We start from the raw sequence: 21,575 nt of genomic DNA, 5'->3' as shown, positions 1-21,575 counted from the left end.
TTTTTATGACAGAGTCTTGCTCTGGTTGCTTAGGGTGGAGTGCAATGGTGCAATCTCAGCTCATTGCAACCTCCGGCTCTTGAATTCAGTTGATTCTTCCCCCTCAGCTTCTTGCATTCCCATACCACCATGCTTGGCTAATTTTTGTATTTTTGGTAGAGATAAGGTTTCACCATGTTAGCCAGGCTGCTCTTGAACTCCTCAGGTGATTCGCCTGACTCGGCCTCCCAAACTTCTGGGATTATAGGCATGAGCCACCGTGCCTGGCCATTTGATTTTTTCTAATCCTACAAAGCATGATCTCTGAAAACCCTGTTTTATGGATAACAGTTTTCCCTAAATCCTCAGGCTCTTCCATTTTTTTCTTCCTGAGCAATGGTCTGTTGATGAAGAAATTGCTTTCCATGAGGTCTTTTCAAGTCCCACATTGAATGAACACCAAAATTTTGACCTACAGTTCACTTACTCATGAGTAGAGAGTGATAATTAAATGTTGTTACTTTGAGACTTAGCCCACTTTACTAAAAATACCTCCTCCTCATCTTTGTCTTAAGCTGTCACTTTTTCTAATAGAGTAAGACTTTAGAACTTAACTGAATGGTCTTTCTTTCTATATCATGTCAATTGCTATCCTGACTTAACAATTCCATTTTAATCACTGTCAAATATATTTATTCCACATCATTTCAACCACCAATGAAGTTCCCTTTCCCCTCGTTCTTGTCCTTGAAATAATAAATTAAGACTCGTATCCTTTAGTTACCTAACTCACTCCGCTATTTTGACTCTCTTCTTATCCAACTCCAGTATTATTCTGTGTGGATTTGACTGCATCCTCTTTTTCTAGACTTAAGTTGGCCCCTGGAGATCTGTGGCTTTTGTTATGCAGTCTCTTCCCATAATGGACTAGGATTGGTATGTGTGAAAACAGAATATGGCAAAAGTGATGATATGTAACTTCTAAGATTAGGTCATAAAAGTCACTACAACTTCCATTCTCTCTGCCTTTGTCTATTTTCTCTCTGAGCACTTGCTGTAGGGGAAGCCATTTGTGAATAGCCAGATGGAAAGGTCCTCCTGGGGAAACTTCACTAAGCCTCCTGCAATAGCCCTCTAAATAAGCATGGAAGGAAATCCTTTAGCCTCTATTAAGTTTTCAGAAATGAACTGGACTGTAACTTCATGAGAGATACTGATAAAGAGCCACAGAGCTAATCTACCCATAGATTCCTGGCACATGAAAATAGTTTGCTATCTTAAACTGCTAAGTATCAGGGTAATTAGTTACATAGCAATAGATTATTAATACAGTTTCTGAGCCCTGCTGGGGAAAATAAGACAACTCTAAAATTTACGATTGAAATTTTTTGTCTGTAATTGTGTTAATCTGTTCTCACACTGCTAACACAGATATACCAGAGATTGGATAATGTATAAAGGAAAGAGGTTTGATTCAGTCACAGTTCCACATTGCTGGGGAGGCTTCATAATCATGGCGGAAGACAAAAAAAGAGCAAGGGGATGTCTTACATGGCAGCAGGCCAAGAGAGCTTGTGCAAGGGAACTCCCATTTGTGAAGCCATCAGATCTTGTGAGACTTATTCAGTATCATGAGAACAGCACAGAAAAGACCTGCCTCCATTATTCAATTATCTCCCACTGGGTTCCTCCCATGACATTTGGAAATTACGGGAGCTACAATTCAGGATGAGATTTGGATTGGGACATAACCAAACCATATCAGTACTCTCATTTCAGTCTTTAAGTAGTGCATTTTCTTAAGTAAGTCTCTCTCTAGTGTCTCCAATGTGCTTTTTGTAAATTTCTCCACGTTCAACAAAACTCTAAACTCTATCTCTTTCCTACAAAAGAACATTCTATCTTATACATCTCCATGGCATGTATAAAATGAGATGTTTAAAATTTATTAAATGTAAATTTTTTCAATTTTCTTCCATTAAATACATACTTACATATCTAACTATAAATCAACATTTTCCTATTTGTTTTTTCCAATCAACGTTTAATTATGTCCTACTACATATTCAATGGCCTCTTTTAACTCCAATTCCTTGTTCAGTTAAAGCACTAGTTAATTCTCATCAAAGTCACACTTACAGAGTTACATATATAATTTTTTTTTTTTTGAGACAGAGTCTCACACTATTGCCCAGGCTGTAGTACAGTGAGGCAATCTTGGCTCACTGCAATCTCCGCCTCCTGGGTTCAAGCAATTCTCCTGACTCAGCCTCCTGAGTATCTGGAACTACAGGCATGTACCACCATGCCCAGCTGATTTTTTTTTTTTTTTTTTGTATTTTTAGTAGAGACAGGGATTCACCAAGTTGGCCAGGATGGTCTTGATTTCCTGACCTCATGATCCACCCACATCAGCCTCCCAAAGTGCTGGGATTACAGGTGTAATCCTGCACCCAGCCAGTTTATATATATGTTTTCCCATTATTTCCTCTTTATATGTTATTCTCCACCAATTGCAATTTTGCTTCTGTTCTTAGCATTTTATTAATTTGTTCTTACCACAATTGTGATGGTTAATACTGAGTGTCAAGTTGATTGGATTGAGGGATATAAAGTATTAATCCTGGGTGTGTTTGTGTGAGTGTTGCCAAAAGAGATTAACATTTGATTCAGTGGGCTGGGGACATAAGCCTGACTTCAATAAGTGCCAGTTAGGAAACACAGATGGCCTGTTCAGATTGACCAACCCCTCCCCCCACCCGTAATACCCTCCTGTAATTCCATTGGCTAACCAAGGCATATTACATTTTGGTTCAGCAGAGTTGAATTCAGTCTCTCCCAAAGCTCCTCCGGTCTGCTGAGGGCATACTACTGGCTTGTCTCCCATTTTCACATTTTTCAGCCTGCTGTATATTGCTGGAATCTGATTAGATCATGCCCAAAAGATTAAGGATGGATCTGCCTTCCCCAGCTCACTGAGTTCAGTCTCTCCCTCCATGCTGCAATAGTATTGAATAAAATCTTCCTTGCCTGCTAAATTTATTTGGTGCAATTTTTATTTGACAGCACCTTTGTGAATTTGCTGGAGCACCTTGGTACACCACTGGGAGGACAACATTGTACTTATTTGGCTTTTAATTCCATGGTTTGAAAAGAAAGAAGGAAGAGTAGCAAAACAAACACAAACCAAAGCCAAAATATAAAACAAAAAAAAAGTAATAAAAACGTTTATACATTTAGTGTCTCCCCAATTTCTCAAACTGTCTCCCTTCTCCTAATTTTTACCCTATCTAACCTCAGTTCTAAAACAAGCTGCTATAGAGAAAAGCTACAGAACAGGACTGGGACTTTCGAATTCTATTCAAAACAACAGACAACTTTTTTTCTACCCATTTCTTAGATTTTAATGTGCCTCAAGATTCTCTCCTAACTCTTTTCTCATTCAACAAAATCCTACTAAATAACCTCATCTCCTGCCATACTTTTAATTGCTTTCAACTAGTTACTTTGAAGGGCAAGAGGATGATGTATCTTCCACTGGAAAACAGAAGGCTTACATGAAATTTATCAAGAAGCATTTCCAGATTACATGTGTCTTCTTCACTGCTTTACACAATATTATGTCCTACAGAGGATTCTTGCCTTCAGATTGGGGATAATTCTTATAGTGAATTATTGCCAAGGAAAAGGCTGTTTCAGAAAGAACATTGGTAACTGTTGAATGTTGGTGACCTTCAACTATATTTCAATGGCTAAACTTTTCTTATGTTCCAAAAACATATTTCAATATCTATGGACATCTGATGGACACTTCAAACCCAACATATCAAATGTGAAATTATTTTCTTTCCCAAATTAGTTCTGCATCTTATTTTCACTATATAAACGAATGTCATGGGTCAGATTGATTTTACTTCAAAAAAATACTGAACATAATGACTTTTCTTCATAGACAATACTACTACTCAAGGTCAGGCCACCAGGTTTCTCACCTGGATTTTTATGCATATTATTATTCTTGTATCTGCCTTTCATATTTCTTTTAATATGTTTATATATTGTGATTTAAAAAAAACACATAACATAGACTTTATCATATTAATCACTTTAAGTGTAAATTCTAGTAGTTTTGACTACAGTTGCATTTTTGTGCAACAAAGCTGCACAATTTTTAACCTCACAAAATTGAAACTGTGTTAACTGCCCATTTTTCTTCTCCCAGACATTGATAACCACCATTTTACTTTTTCTATGTATTTGACTAGTTTAGATATGTCATGTAAGTGAAATTATACTGTATTTAACATTTTTGTGACACTGTCCTACTTCATTTAGCATAACTTCTTCAAATTTGATCCATGTTATAGCATATCACAGGATAACCATCCTTTTAAGGCTGAATAATAGTCCTTTGTCTGCATATACACATAATGTGTATGCACATTGTTTATCTCTCTTATTTCTAGTATTGGAGTCTGAATAATTGAATGAAATATAAATGTAATATCACTCATTTGCTTAATTTATTTTCTGTAATCCTTATTTAATTAACATCTTCCATTTATTCTGTATCCCTATCCTTTTCTGTCCTTATTCAACTTGATGCCTTGAACTGATTATATAATGCACACTATTTTTTTTTTCATATAATTCTCTGGATTAGGATCCTCTACCCATTTGCTGACCCCTTGCACTAAAGAAACACTCTGCAGAAAAATTTCACTTGTTGCTGTCTTTCTACCCATCAAAACAGAAAACAAATATCTCTACGACACGTTTGGTATCAACCTTTGACATTTGGATATTGTTAAATATAACTGGCATGGGATGAGTTAGCACTTTGATCTGTTCTTTCTTATATATACAGCTTAATCTGTCACCATGCTCCCTGTCTTACCTTCCTTGTCACCAATACTTTAGTTATGTTAAACTTTCTTCAGTTTATCAAACTCATTAGACTTGTTCTCCTTCCTGAGCTTTGGTTTATATTGTCCTCTCTGTCATGAATGTTCTACCTATTTTTGTTTAACAAATTCCTCTCATGGGTTATATAATCACTTAAATGTTACTTTCTTTGGGACCTTTTTTATAACTACTCTGGAATGAGTCATGCACTCCTTTACATGTTCTTGTAACACCCTGAATGTTCCTGTTAAAGTGATTTTCACACTCTACTGTAACATCCTATCTTATTCTTTCTCTCACACTATGTTGCATACATGAGGATAGCAACAGCCTCTGCATTTTTTATCTTATTCCTAGAAGCTAACAAAATAATTGCTTACTGAATGATGAATGAATAATTTGAATACTGAATGAATTAAATAAAAAATGGGGATTCAACTTAGCCAGTAATTTCTTAATAACCTATATTTAAAATATGGTGAAATAAATTAAATTTTATTATACTAATCTATTAAGACATAAGATTTCAGAATAAATTTTTTGTGACATAATAGAGAACACTGTTCAAAAATACTTGATGCAAGTGTTTTCAATTAACCAAGAATACAAATTACCAGAAATTTCCATTCCACAAGCATTGAATTTGATTAAGAATTTATCAGCGATACCAGATTGAGATGATGCATTAAAAAATTATCGATGTCTAGCTCCAATTCTCTGGCTCCTTGGGTTTTCAGAACAAATATTTTCTTGTCAGATGAATACTGTACTGGAACTCAGAAACAAATACACGTTCTTATTTTTCTGGCTCTGGCTTGATGAATTCTTTTCATTTTATGATTGAGTCCTTGATAGTTTTTACTAAATCTAAGTATATGTTTTCATACAATTTCAGCTAGTTTAGGTTACTTCTAACTTTCAGTGAGCTTTACTCACTTCCTGGGAAATGAAATTTATCCTAAACTCCATCTCCATGACTCATACGCATGGTATTATCCCTGATCTCACTTGCACTGACTGACTGCTGGTGTCCTGGGAGCCTCACATATCCTCTGCGGTTGACAACCAATTACATTGGTATGCCCATACCTGCTTTCCTTAAATACCAGTTGCCACTACATTCACTTGCATCTTTGCTCCACATTCCTGTATACTGAGGTTTATTTATTCAACAAATCTTTCTTGAGCGCTTACCATGAAGAAGGCACAAAGGTAAAACTGCAACTGTGAAAAGTATCATGAAAAAGCAGTAGCATGAAGTATAATTAACTTTGTAAAGCACAGATTTTACAACTAGATTGCCTAGGTTTCAATCTCATATCTGTTACTCATGAGTTATGTACTCATGGGGAGTGTACTCAAATTGCATCTTCTGATTCTTTGCTTGATATGCTCAGGCCACAAAGGGGAAACAATTCTTACGCATGTCTGTAAATACCTTAGAGCTAACCAGAATTCTTGCTTTGGAGTTTGTAAAGATTTTATCCACGGATCTCGAGAAATAGCAACTATGCCTGAAGATGAATTCACCTGTTAGGAAAAATTTATTTTTTTCTCAGGGACACCCACCAGCTGGGAACACAATGGACATCTATCTTAATGGTACAGAAAAAGAAGAGCTCAGGGCCTGTGCAACTTCATTGAAAAGAAGATTGGGATATGGTTAGCATCAAAGCCTATCTCTTAGTTGTCTGAGACCACCACTTTTAGATATGCTGGACGGAAAAGCAAGGGAACCCAGCATGCACACACATATACTTTGTTCATAGAATGCCCTACATATTCAACTCAAATATGTGCTCTACTGTGATAGCAGTTATACAAACATCAGGGCCTGCCATATGGCAATAGCAGGGACTACAGTATCAGCTGATACCATAGCAAACTAAAGACTATGTATTTACCAGTCTTCATCCAAACATGAAACCAACCAAGTTGACAAAAATGAATAGATAAATGAAGCCAGAGCGTCCCAGGAGGCAGCAGGCATAGGTCCTTTATAAAGATACTTCCCCCAGCTCTCGTCCTCAGTGGAGATCTCTGCTCTGGCTTCTATTCAATAGGCTTCCAAGGTACCATCCCTTTGTTCTCAGATTTCACAATACCAGTCATTTTCAGCTCTCCAACTTTTGCTTTCTGTGTGGTTGCCTCCATATTGCTATGTCTCGACGAATTTAAATAAAATGTCTACTTCTCTCTCATGTAATGAGATCATTACTTTTGTAGTTAGAGAGACTTTGAATTCCTCAAGAAAAAAATCAGTGCTGTCAGGTCTCTTACTTGCAGAACTTACGCTATAATAAAGTTAGAAATGGTTTTCTAAAGAACCATTAAGATATTATAGGTTTCTATACATGGGATTATGACAGGTGCTTTTTTTTTTTAAAGTGGAAGACCTAATGGAGTTCAAATGATCTTTTAATTATCACCTATGAATTGTGAAAAAAAAAATCTAAACTAACCTTAAAAACAAGGTAGAATATTTACACTATTTTCTAGAGGATTAAAGTGTCCTGGAAGTTACCAAATAAGTACAAGACAGTTTATCCAAAGAAAGGCATATGTTTCACCCTCTTATAAGAAAAGACCAATAACTTTTGTGACTTAGGAATTACAGGTCTCAGGTGTTCATTACAGCCACAGCTAACGTATCTCATGATTGCATTTCTTTTTTGAAGACTGCATATTTCTAATTTTTGTTATACATACAAAGAGAGAAATGTTATCTTTTCCATTAAAATCTGCTTTTTGCATAGTACAGTGTACCATTTACAAAGGCTTAAAGAGATCCCTTGTAGTGAAGTGAACTTCCCAGCCCTAGTATGATAATATTTGTGGAAAATATATACAATTTTCCTTACAGTGGTTTCCTATAAAAGATTAGCACCAAATACTATCTCTGTGCTGTCTGAACTGTATCATCATGAAAAAGAGTTTGGGACAAATATTTGCAAATTGTATTTCCTAAACAAACAGTGCAGTCCTCAATGTACTTTTCCCTAAACAGCAGTGGGAATTTATTAAATTATTTTACGGGGATGCATACAATTCAGTTTCAGCACAATAGAGATAAAATTCTGATTTTAAATAACATTTAAATAAGTGAAATAATTATTAATAAAGGACCAAAAAAAAAGAGAAAGCTTGTCTTTGATCTAGTACTGTGTTTGTCTACTGAAACCATATTTCAGTTTCTCAGTAGCTTTATTTCTATTCCTGTTTTTCCTGATTTTTTTTTCTTCAGATGTTCTTGGCTCTCTCTTTCTTCTAAACCCTGAAAATTTCCTTTGACTGACTTTCACATGCCACAAAAGTTAATATATTTATTAATGTTAAGATGAGCTCTTCATAAGACTGAGAATATAGCTTCCCCACAAGATAATCTCCATTCCCATTGCTAAGATGTTTTAGTTTGGGGGGTTTGTTTGTTTGCTTGTTTTTTGATTGTGGGCAGTATAGAGAATCCAGGGACAGAACAAGCTTTCACAGTTTTCATAGAAGAGTGCCTTTAGTTGGAATCCTTTAAGTGGAATAAATGTAATCATGTGCTCTAGGCCATTTAATATTCTGGAATCAATAGCCTCAGGGTGGAAATAAATGATCAAGAGCAAAGAATTTCTGAATAAAGTGAATCTGAATTTCTTTTGCCTATTCCTCCAAACAGGGCAGATGAATTAGTTTAAAGAAGGAGGCTATGGTCTGCAGGTGGTGGGTTTGAATAGAGACAGAGATGTAAATAACTTACTAAATTTTGATATTGGAAGCCGGCAGGATAAATGTCCTTTCAGCAAACACCAGGGCGACGCAATCCCCAAAATCAAAGTTAGTAGTATATGTTTCAGGACAGAATAAGACTATTCTAGGTCTAACCATTTCACAACCTCTCGACTGATGTCATACAATTGGATAAGATAGGCACTCAGAAATAACCCCAGGGAGAAGGAAAACTGTGCTGAAAGTTTTAAGCCTAACACAATTAAAAAGTATCTTTGAATTTTATTTAGCTTTTCTAGCAATGACTAATTTAGGTTTTTGGCAGAAGATTGAAATAAAATGTGAAATAAACATGAAGTTCAATATAAATCAAACCAGACAGTTCTGATTTTTGCACATATGAATATGTGGCCGATAAAAACCATAATCACTATGTCTTGTGTGTGAGTTGGCCAGTATTCCATACAAGAATTCCCTTTTAATAGAAATTTATAATAGAAGTTACTCTATTTAGGGAGCCTCAGGGTGCATATGAAATTTCTGGTTATCTTATTATCTTGGCTTATAATGAGCTTACAGTAAACTAAGCCTTCTAAACATACTTCAAATGATTTTAATGAACTTCTACATGTGTTGTTACTTTAAAAAAATACACACATAATTGTATGAGCTTAGATCTGTGTCCCTCCTTACCTTAAAATGAAAAAATAAAAAATTCCAACATGAAGTGTAGTAGAAAGCATATGAAAATTAGACTTCAATGAACCTGTGTTTGAATGTCAGTTGATCAGTTAAATGAGAAAATCTATGCACACTGTCTACCACAAAGGATATATAAAATGCTATTTTTCTTCCTCCTTTCCATTCTTTGTGCTGTATTAAATTTGATTCATTATTCACAACTGTAAGATATTTAAATGTTTTGAGTCTATTGATGTTATGAGTCTCTGAAATCTGGAAATTTAATGAGTGCAGATTAATGCCTGTTTTAATTATTTGCTCATTACACATTCCCTCAGTTTCTCTTGAAGATGAAATTCGAAAATTGTTCCAGGGCACGCTCATCTTAATACTCACATTCATAGTCTCCTTTAATGAAATGAATGACCATATGCCATGGAGAAGTCTTATTAATGGAACACTTGTGTGGGTTTTTGATAAAGCTATTGCCTTTCCGAGTAAGGAAGATATTTTGGCCAGTGTTATTGTTGGCTACCCTTTTACTCCCTACTTTCTGTATTGAACATTACATTGTAATTGTTATTTTAATTTTCATCTATGGGTTGTAACTGCCACTCCAAATGTGTTTTATTACTGAAATTGTGGATGATCTAAAGAATAATATTTCATCTCTACATTAACCCAAGTAATTGAACTTAATATAAAATAGTGTATGAATAATAAAGCTCTATGTCACTCCTGTAAGGACATTTAAGAATTTGATGTGAATTATTTAATATATCCTATGTACAATTTTTAAGCAATTTATAAATATGTATAACCCAAACTTAAGTGTATCATATTGAATTTTTATTTTTAAAAAAGTACTTAAAAATATTTAATAAAAGTATGTAAAATTTAAATTAGGCAAAAGTCTAAAAATAAGTTAGAATGGCTACAATAAAAAAATTAAAACTAGCAAGTATTGAAGATATGTAGAAATTGGAACCTATGTGAAGTACTTGGAGTAGTCAAATTCTCAGAAAGTAAAATGGAATAGTGGTTGTCTGGGATGGATGGGAAAAGGAAATAGAACTTCTTGTTCAATGGGTATAAAGTGGCCAGATAAAAGAGTTTTGCAAAGGTTGTAAAACAATGTGAATGTACTTAACACTGCTGAGCAGTAGACTTAAATGGCCAAGATGGTAAATTTTATGTTATGTGTATTTCATCACAATTAATTTTGTTTAAAGTAGTTCCTTGACCCTAAGTCCCCTAAAATTTCCTATTGGCTTTTATTCACAGAAATTCACTTCATATTTCAAAATACAAATAAACATTTTACTGTCTTTTTAATTAATTTCAATATTATGTACTGAATTTCTCTCATGAAAAAATGAGGATTTAACTTTCATATGCTTACTAACTCAGATACACACTTCTTTTTTCATCTGTCTTAAAAATTTGTATGTATGTATTTTTGTAGGTATATACACATATAGTTTTAAACTCAATCTTCAGTGTTTATTCTGCCTTTTATTTATTTATTTTTTTTTTAAGATGGACTCTTGTTCTGTCCCCCAGGCTGGAGTACAGTGGCACAATCTCAGCTCACTGCAACTTCCGTACCATAGATTCAAGCGATTCTCCTGCCTCAGCCTCCTGAGTAGCAGGATTACAGGTCCAGGCCACCATGTACAGCGAAATTTTGTATTTTTACTAGAGACAGGGTTTCACCATGTTGATCAGGCTGGTCTTGAACTCCTGACCTCATGATCTGCCCATCTTGGGCTCCCAAAGTGTTGGAACTACAGGCATGAGCCACTGTGCCTAGCCTTATTCTGCCTGTATGTGTGATGTTTCCTTCTGACTAAAGTAGTGAACCATGATCACTTTTCCTATATTCAACAGTATTTTTGTACTTTCTGGAGTTAATGGTTAACTTGATTTGTACCTCTTTTGTATCCTATGTCACTATCTGTAATTCTTTCTAATGAAATTATAAACCTCTGTTAATAATATTCTTCATATTATGTTATGCATCAGGTATTCAGTCATTAGTTTCTCCTTACTCCATCATCACGAAACCCCTTCATCCTACCTCTCCATTCCACACTGTTTTTACGTAGGCTTGATATGCAGCTTTTATCCTGAGACTTCCTTACCTCAGTCCTGTGCTGAACAGTTTCTCAGATTCCTTGCTAATTTCGTTTCTGTTTGATTCTATCATTGCAATGCATCACATGCTTCGAAGTTTCATAAGAAGTGGAATTAACTGCTTTAAGAATTACTCTGTTTATAAATGACGTCTTTTTTTTTTTTTTGAGACAGAGTCTTGCTCTGTCACCAGGCACCAGGCTGGAGTGTAGTGGCGCAATCTCGGCTCACTGCAACCTCCGCTTCCCAGGTTCAAGCAATTCTCCTGCCTCAGCCTCCCAAGTAGCTGGGACTGCAGGCACGTGCCACCATGCCCAGCTAATTTTTGTATTTTTTTAGTAGAGACGGGGTTTCACTATGTTGGCCAGGATGGTCTCGATCTCTTGACCTTCTCATCTGCCCGCCTCAGCCTCCCAAAGTAAATGACTTCCTTTTTTAATACTCTATTTTCTGTGTTTGTGGGGGATGGGAGAAGAACTCAGAATAGATTTTTAGATCACATATTTTGCTCAGAATTTTAAAGAAAATTTACCCTGTCTTCTGTGTAAGACACAGAATATGCTGTGTTGTTAATAAGAGATCCTTCCCAATTTGGAGTTTTGATCTTCGGTAAGTAACATAGTTGGCCCCACCCAGACTTTAACCTTTGCCAGTATTTTGAAATTTTACGATGGAATATATTGCTGTCGTTTCCTCCCTCTGTCATCTAATCATTTATAGTCTTGACACTTAATGGGCATTTTCAAATTACAAATATGTCTTTTCATGTTAAATAAGTTTATTATGTATTTGTTAATTTTTACCCTTCCACATTCTTCTGTCTCTCTGTAATTCTTAGTATTCAGATATTAAACATGTGAAGTAAATCTATGTCTTTTAACTTAACCTGCGTTAATTTGACTTTCTGTCACTTCTATTGAACTGCTTATTCCTGTAACTACATTTTTAATTCCCAACAGCTTTAACTTATTTTAAATAAAATTTAATCATTTTTATGAATATACTTCATTCTATTATCTGTTAGGATATACCATATACTCTTATTCTTATATTTCTTACCAAGTGTCTGAGTATTCTCAGGTTCCTCACTCTTTGATTATTGGTGCTGGTTTCTGTGACCTTTGTCCTACATGTTTCTCTCAAATGTCTGGAAATCTTTGTTGTCCACAGGTTGTGTCTTATAAAGACACATGCGCATGTATGTTTATTATGGCACTGTTCACAATAGCAAAGACTTGGAAACAACCCAAATGCCCATCAATGATAGACTGGATAAAGAAAATATGGCACATATATACACTGGAATATTATACAGCCATAAAAAGGGATGAGTTCATGTCCTTTGCAGGGACATGGATGAGTCTGGAAATCATCATTCTCAGCAAACTGACACAAGAACACATAATCAAACACCACATGTTCTCACCCCTAAGTTGGTGTTGAACAATAAGAAAACATGGACACAGTGAGGGGAACATCACACACTGGGGCCTGTTAGGCCCATCACTGGGTGATGGATGCAGAAAACCATCATGACACCTATATACCTCTGTAACAAACCTGCACATTCTGCACATGTAGCTGAGATCTTAAATTATAATAATAATAATTTTTAAAACTCTCATGGTGTTCATTCACTCTTAATCACATTAAATCTCATTGTTCCCTTTTAAAAGTAATATTCTATATTTTCTACATCATTGTGTTTGATAAAAAATACCAATTTTATTAAAATATGCAATGTTTGTTTGAAATAAATTATTTTCCAGAGAAAATAAGATAAAAATAATTGCCCAAGCAATTTTTGCAATTTTCTTTATGCATACAATATTAAAACTATGATAGGGCAGGAACAGTAAAATTTAAAAAGGAAGTCCACAAAATGTAGGTCACCATAAACATAGTTAAAATTACAAGATAAAGTAATTTACTTTAAAATAATAATAATGCTTCATGCTCTAATTGGTTTTACATGCATACATAATGACATTCAGTATTTTACTTTCCTAAATTCATATGAATTCTTACAAGAAAGGAAATTCTCTTGAAATGGATGTAGGAATCAGTCATAGTACAACTATAAATTTAATAGAAAATAATGAGTGTTTTGTGCTAAGCCAATTCAGTACTTATGTTTGAGCTAATTAGTTTTCAAATTTTAACTTTACAAAAAATTTGAACTAAAAAAATAAAATTCTTTTTTTAATCTGCACATTTTGACTATTAATATGATAGTGATATGTTTGACTATTTAAATTAAGTTTATTATCTGTTTCCTCTGCAAGTATTGTTTTATATATCTAGTAAGATTACTGTCCAATAAGAGAGCATATAAAAAATTTTAATGCTAATTATCTCAAAGCTATTAATATTTATATTTTCAATTGTATATGCTGAAAATTTCTACAAATGTAAATGTTAGATGCACATTTTTACAATATCTCTATCTTAATTTTACTTTGGCAAGAAGCAAACCTTTACAAGGTCAGAACTTTGGTTCTTAAGAATATCTAAACATTTATAAGTCTGTTTGGTTTTAAAAACACACTTATTTGGCATAGTTTTCTAGTAAATATCTGTCATACTGAGGTAAAGATTACACATATAGATTTTTTAAAGAATGTTTTTAAACGCTTGCTTTAGGGAACACCTTAAATTACATTCCTGCTAAATAAAGACAAGGTTAATCTGGAGGAATTATTCTATTTGGACATCCTAAAATATATATGGATATAGACTTAGCTATATCCATCTCTCTCTCTCTCTCTCTCTCTCTCTCTCTCTCTCATCTATCAACTTAACTATATTAATTAGTATTTTTAATGGCAAAAACCACATTTACCTTTGCACGAACTTAATATTTATATTTTTATTATGAATAAGTATAAATTTTTAAACTTCAGCCAAAAAAAAAAAAAGCATTACAATGAGTTTAGGGATCTGTAGCACTAAATCTGTGTTTTATTCCTAACTTTGTCATTTCTCTGCATAGTTCTGATAAATAAATTTCACCATTTTGTGCTTAACTTGTTAATTTTCATAATAAAGATATTAGAGTTCATTTATGCCATTTGTTTCCTTATAAGTTCAACATTCCAAATACCTACAATATTTAGAACATTTCAGATGATTATAGTGGGTGTGCATGAAGGTAATAACAGTGTTGAGATTTATCTGATTTATCTGGAGAATCACTCAAATTATCCAATAATGATGCTATTAAATGATATGTGATGTAATTCAGCTCAGAAATAAATTGAGCTTTATGTGTTTCATACTCATGCAATGATAATACTGATTTCCTCCCAAAGGTCATCTCTCAGGTTTTCTTTATCCCTTGGTTTCCTTCTGTGATTTTCCTATGCCTTCTTAAGTCATGATATTCTAATAGATGCTCTTTTCCTTGAATAAAAACTGGTTCTGAATGTTAAGATAAGAGTAAATCTATGACTTTTGAGCAGGAGCTCAGAATAGAATAGAAAACTGGAATAGCAAAGAAGGCATTTCCACTGAATATACCCAGAGCAGCACCAAACACCAGGGATCTAAAAAAGTTGAATTTAGAGAGTACAGCATAGAATGGCGGTAACCAAAAGCTGAGAGGCAGGCAGAAGTGGACAGAGGAACGGAAGGTGTTGGTCAACAGATATGAAATTACAGTTAGCTGGGAGGAATACCTTCTGGTGTTCTATGGCAACAGCATGGTGACCAGTTAATAATAAATGTATTGCATATTTAAAAATAGCTAAATGAGAGGATGTTAAATGTTCTCACCATTAAAAAAATTGGTATTTGAGGTGATGAATATGCTAATTACCCCTTGAGAGAGATCTTTTTTATCCTGTCTTTTTTTTTTGACTAAGTTTAGTATTTTTGTTTTTGTTTGGTTTTGGTTCTGAAAGAGAAAAAAGAGGCTGTTATCTAACATGATGTTTCTTTGGGTCATAGAGAGGCTATTGCTGGACCATTATTTCTCTGTATCTATCTAAAACAAAATATTATTAAACACTTTAGAAGAAAAAAAAAAAGTAACCTATTGATCAATATGACAATAAATAATAAAATTTTTCTACCAAGGCAGAGAAAGCTATTTATGCAAGTATTTTAACTATGTCAGAAGTGAAGAAGATGTGGATAGTGATTGATACCAAATCATGTTACACACACAGTTCTACAGAGAATGAAGAATTGACTGGAGTTAGAAGATCTATCTTAACTTTCTCAATATATTTTTCTAAAATTTTTAATGCAAACTATGTAAATGGTTTGTTAAGGGAGAAATTTAAAAAGTCTGAATTCTATCAAAGTATAACCAAAACAACACATATAATTTCTAAACAGAATTAATTCAGCAAAACAGGAGCTCAGACCAGCAGTAGTCATGGTAATGTTAACCCAGGGAATGTGTAACAGGCTTTAAGAGGGCATTGCTCTTCAGCAGAGATTTAAAAAGATATATTTTAAGTATTAAGGGACAAAAATATCATAGATGACATCTGGCTTAAAAGTGCATAACTTTAATTTGTCCTCAAAGTATTTTCCAAGGTAGTTTAAAGAACTGAGAATTCCGGCCTAAACCTAAATACTGAAAATGGGTTTAACAGTCTTTTTGCTTCCAAGATGACACAGGAATGTACTTTTTGTGTGTAAAAATATTCATCTTAATAATCCAAGATACTTTCATGTGTTCAGAATTAGATGTTCTTATAGACAAAATAGGAAAAAAATTCTATGAAAATAATTGATGAGCAGCTATGGCAGAGTAGTAAGATTGAAATTAACATTGGGCATAGAGGATATAAGCCCAAATAACTAAGTTTGAAAATAGTGGTCTGGGGCAATAAAGTCTTAAAAAATTTGAAAGCATTGTTCCAAAATTAAAATATTTGAGGGTCATCATATCTATTCTTCCTAAAAGGAAAATTCTTACCATATCCTACTGAAATTCATGGAAGAATAGCCCACTGCTCATGGTTACATAAGCGATGCCAGTTTGTGGACTGTATTTTCTGAATTTGAACTTATTTTTGTATCTAATAATTACAGTCTATGTGACATAAAACATTCACTTAACCATTTATTTATACTTTGGCAACTTTGCTTACATTGATCCATTGGAGTTTCCTTTTTTAAACTGTTGTTTTATTTAAAAAAAACTGTTTATAGGTCACTGAATTTATATGCTTGTATCTGCTAACTAAAATAAAATAATTCTCATATACAAAAAATAACAAACACAGAAATTTAAATTAGTAAATAATATAAATAGGTGTCAAATGGGAATTTAATTTCTTCCCATGAAGAAGCATCTCCTCTACCAATGCCAACAGGCTTTCATTTCTTGTGTACTCTTCTACTAATACTCTGTGCATAAGCAAACATAATACAGATCTTTATATATGTACAGATATATACCATAATCATAATTTTGACAACAATAGGAGTATACACATTACATGTATCGCACCTTGATTTTTTTCTTAGTATAGCTTAGAGATATTTTTTTCTCAGGACATGAACATACACTTTTCAAAAGAAGACATACATGCAGCCAACAAGCATATAAAAAAAGCTCAACATCACTGATCATTAGAGAAGCACAAAACAACCACAATGAGATACCATCTTACATCAGTCAGAATGGCTACTATAAAAAATTCAAAAAATAATGGATACTGGTGAGGTTGCAAAGAAAAGGGAACACTTACTGCTGTTCCCTTTGGTGGGAGTGTAAATTACAGAATGGTTCAAAAGCAATGTGGTCTCAATCTCATTACCGAGTATATACCCAAAGGAATAGAAATTGTCCTATCATAAAGACACATGCACATGTATGCTTGTTGCAACACAATTCACAAAAGCAAAGACATGGAATCAACCTAAAGGCCCATTAATGATAGACTAGATAAACACAATGTGGTACTTATACATCTTGGAATACTATGCAGCCATCAAAATAATGCGATCATGTTTATTGCAGGAACATGGATGATGCTGGAGGCCACTATTCTAACAAACTAACAGAAACAGAAAAACAAATACCACATGTTCTCATTTATAAGTGAGAGCTAACTTATGAGAACACCTAGATAAACAGAGGGGAATAACAGACACCGAGGCCTACCAGAGAGTGGAGTGTGAGAGGAGGGAAAGGATCAGAAAAAAAGTGAATGGATACTAAGCTTAGTATCTGGGTGATAATCCAGTACTACAAACTCCTGTGACTTATATAACTCCTGTTTACCTATATAAAAAATTTGCACATGTACCCCTGAGCTTTAATAAAAGTCACATAAAAAGGAAGGAAATTTGGAAGTAGTTCAAAGGAGTGGCTTTATTAAGATTTAAAAATATTATTATTATTATTATTATTATTATTATTAAGGCTGTAAGAAACCTGCCCTTGCAGGCAAAAAAATTAAAAAATTAAAGCCAGAGAAATTTGAAGATATTAATATAAAAGGGAAACAAAATAATTTATGTATTTCTATGCATTTAAAATGCTCTGTAATAAAAGTTTTCTTAAAGGCAAAGAAATCTCTTTTTGTCAATGGGTGCATATGTTTAGAATTACAGTCATTTAGTAATGTGATATAATGTGCCGGCCAGTTCCTATTCAATTACATATAGATAGTTTGATAGTTTGTGATTGTTTGAAGACTAAAATGAGCATGTGTGTGTGTGTGTGTCTATGTATGCACATGTTTGACCATATCGGTAATATACTCAACAATTTCTGGGTCAGTGTTATATTTATCATTAATACTAATAGATCTTGCCATATTCTTCCAAAAAAAATGCATCATAATATAAAATATCATTAATAATGCATGGGGGTTTCAGTTTTTCCTAAGTTTGTCAAAATTGTATATTATTTAATTTTTTACCTTTGTACAATTAAGTAAAAATATATTCACTGTGGATGGCACTTATGATCAACCAAGATCCAATTTACCTTATGTAAATGTTGGCTGATAACTCACAACTACCCGCCTTCTGATAATTACCCTCAGCCGAAAGGGAGCCTCCTTGCCTGGGAGTTCTGCCCTCATATGCAAAGACACTGCAACACCAAAGTGAATGTGTATAGCAGAGCTTTTCCCCAGCCTTCCCCTAGGGGACATGGAGTCATTTACTTGGAGTCATTTATGAGGAAAAGGGAAATACCCAGACCCTTCTAGGATTATTGCACTTTAGGTCTATCTAAGTGGATATTTAAACCAAGAAAACCAATAGCCGGGAAGATCATGGCATCCCTGTTATACTAGGCGTACAAGAGGGTCAAGTAATAAAGTTCCATCTTATATTTGTTTCACAATGTGCCTACTGGGTTCACAGACCTGCTCAGTTGTCATTTCTCCAGCTTGCAAATGTATAATTGGAAAGGATACACTAGTAGTTAGCAGAATGTTCACATAAGCTATTTGATCTAAAGTGTCTTCATTCCCTCAATATAATATACATTTTAAAATTACAATAATATCAGGTCACAGTTATAGGGCAAAGATCAGTAGCACTTTCAGAGTTAAAGGATAGCAGAATGTTGGTTCCGTCTTATTCTCATTTCATTCATTAGTCTTCCCTGGACAAATAATGGATAGATCATGGCAAACAATGATGGGATGCTATAAACTTAATCAGCTAGTAACCCCAGCTGCATTTGCTTTGCTAGATGCATTACTCTAGCTAGGATACATAAAAACAGACTCAATTATATAGAATTCAGCAAATAATATAGTGGATTTGTTCTTTTCCTTAAACTTAAAGGAGAATCAGAAGCTGTCACACTCACATGGGGTGAACAAGTATATATGTTTCTGGGGTAGAACCAGGATAAATATGCAGAAGACATTTCATTTAAGTACGTTGATAGAGACTTCCATAAATTCTAAATTTGTGTAGTTTTTAATAGAGGTTCTAATGGCTCATTATTGTGAAGGCCAACTCAATTATAAATTTGAACTTTAGTATTACATAATATACTTCCTTTACTTTAATATTTTATAGAGTTAGGAAATCCTGTCTGAAACTTCAAATTTTATGCTAAAACATTTTCTCTAATTATCTGGAGTTACTAGAGCAGAAGCTGCTAAGATTCATAATTTTACAAGTTTAATTCAAATTTTACTGACTCAAAATATGATTTAAAAGTAATGCTAGAGTTTCAGCTTTCTTTTTTGACTATGTGTAAAAAGATACCATAAAAGTAACTGGTTCTTTTTATTTAGTAATAAAAACACTGTATTATAAACTATCTTCATGAAAAAGGACTCTGATTTGAAAGTTTTCAGGTCAAGATAATACTAAAAAAATGCTACTTATTTATATTAGAATCTCTATCTCAACTATGTAAATTATTTAACTGCTACTTGATAAGTATTCAAACTTCAATATAGTGTTTAATTAAACAGTATTTGCTATATAGAAAGATACTTCAAACATATCTTTTGTCCTTAAGATATTGCCTCTGCCGAGAATTTGAAATTTTACATATCTAGATATGTACGTATACATACATATATACATATACTTATAGTTGGCTATGTATGTCTGTGTATGTATACTACATATAGTGTATACGCACAACATATATTTATATATGTATAATATATAAGGAGCACTCACTGACATATCTGCCCAACTTTGACTGTGTAGAGCAATACTCTATGTATTCCAAATCAGAGGACAGTGCAAATTCTCCCTACAGGGTCACACAGTAAAAGCTTTAAGCTTTGCAGACCATATAATCTCTGCAGCAACTATTCAACCCTGACATTTTAGCATGAAAGCAGCCACAGACAAGACATAAATGAATGAATGTGGCTGTACTGCCATTTAAAACTTTTTTTTTTTTTTTTTTTGAGACGGAGTTTCACTCTTGTTACCCAGGCTGGAGTGCAATGGCGCGATCTCGGCTCACCGCAACCTCCGCCTCCTGGGTTCAGGCAATTCTCCTGCCTCAACCTCCTGAGTAGCTGGGATTACAGGCACGCGCCACCATGCCCAGCTAATGTTTTGTATTTTTAGTAGAGACGGGATTTCACCGTGTTGACCAGGATGGTCTCGATCTCTTGACCTCGTGATCCACCTGCCTCGGCCTCCCAAAGTGCTGGGATTACAGGCTTGAGCCACCGTGCCCGGCCAAAACTTTCTTAATAAAAGCAGATGGTGGGCTGGATTTGGCCCTACGGTTAGTTTCCTAGGCCTACCATGATAAATGACCACAAAGTTGGTGGCTTGAAGGATTTTATGCTTTCTCCATTCTGAAGCCTAGAGATCTAAAATCAAGATACCTGTAGGGCCAGTTCCTTCTGGGAGCTCTGGAGGGGATTCTTTTCAATGCTTCTCCCTTAACTTCTAGTGGCTGCCAGCCATCTCTGACACTTCTTTGCTTGTAGACATTATCACTCAAATCTCTGCCTTCTTTGTGACACAGTATTCTCTCTGTGTTTGTCTCTTCATCCCTTCTTCTCTTTTTATAAAGACAACCACTGATACTGGATTAGGACCCATCCATATCCAGTATAAATTCATCTTAACTTTGTACCCCGACACCCTATTTCCAAATAAGGTCACGGTCACAGGTACTAGGGGTTAGGACTTCAGCGTATCTTTATGAGGGGCATAACTTAACTCACAGCGATCCCATGACGGTGGTTTCCTGATCCATGGATTAAGTAACATAAGAGTTTAGAATGGGTGCTAAGAGGTAGAAAATATTAGAAAAAGACAAATACATAAAATGCCAAACACCAGCAGAACTGTCACCTTAATCAACACTGTGAACGTGTAGTTCACCTTACCAAGCTCCTTCATGTCACTTTGTAACCTCTGCTTCCCACTTCTTATTTCCCCTCTTCAACTCTTTAAGAAACCACTTACCCACCTTCCATCACTATATATTCTTCTGCATTTACTAGAGCATTACATGAAATTAGACATACAGTATGTGCTTTTATGTAAAGCTTACACAGTTAATTCACTTAGTCAAACAGCCTTAAAATTTTGCCATTTTTGTTTTCAGTTGTTAGGATTCTCATTTACATTAAAATATTTTAAATATATAAAAACTTTTATTTCATAACTTGAACTTATATAATTAATTTGCCTTAAATTGTTCCACCAAAGCTCAAAGAACTCTCTTAAATATGGCGTATGCC

Source organism: Cebus imitator, unplaced genomic scaffold (genome assembly GCF_001604975.1).
Source record: "Cebus imitator isolate Cc_AM_T3 unplaced genomic scaffold, Cebus_imitator-1.0 Scaffold96, whole genome shotgun sequence".
NCBI classification, from domain to species: Eukaryota; Metazoa; Chordata; class Mammalia; order Primates; family Cebidae; genus Cebus; species Cebus imitator.
This window is presented reverse-complemented; position numbering follows the sequence as displayed.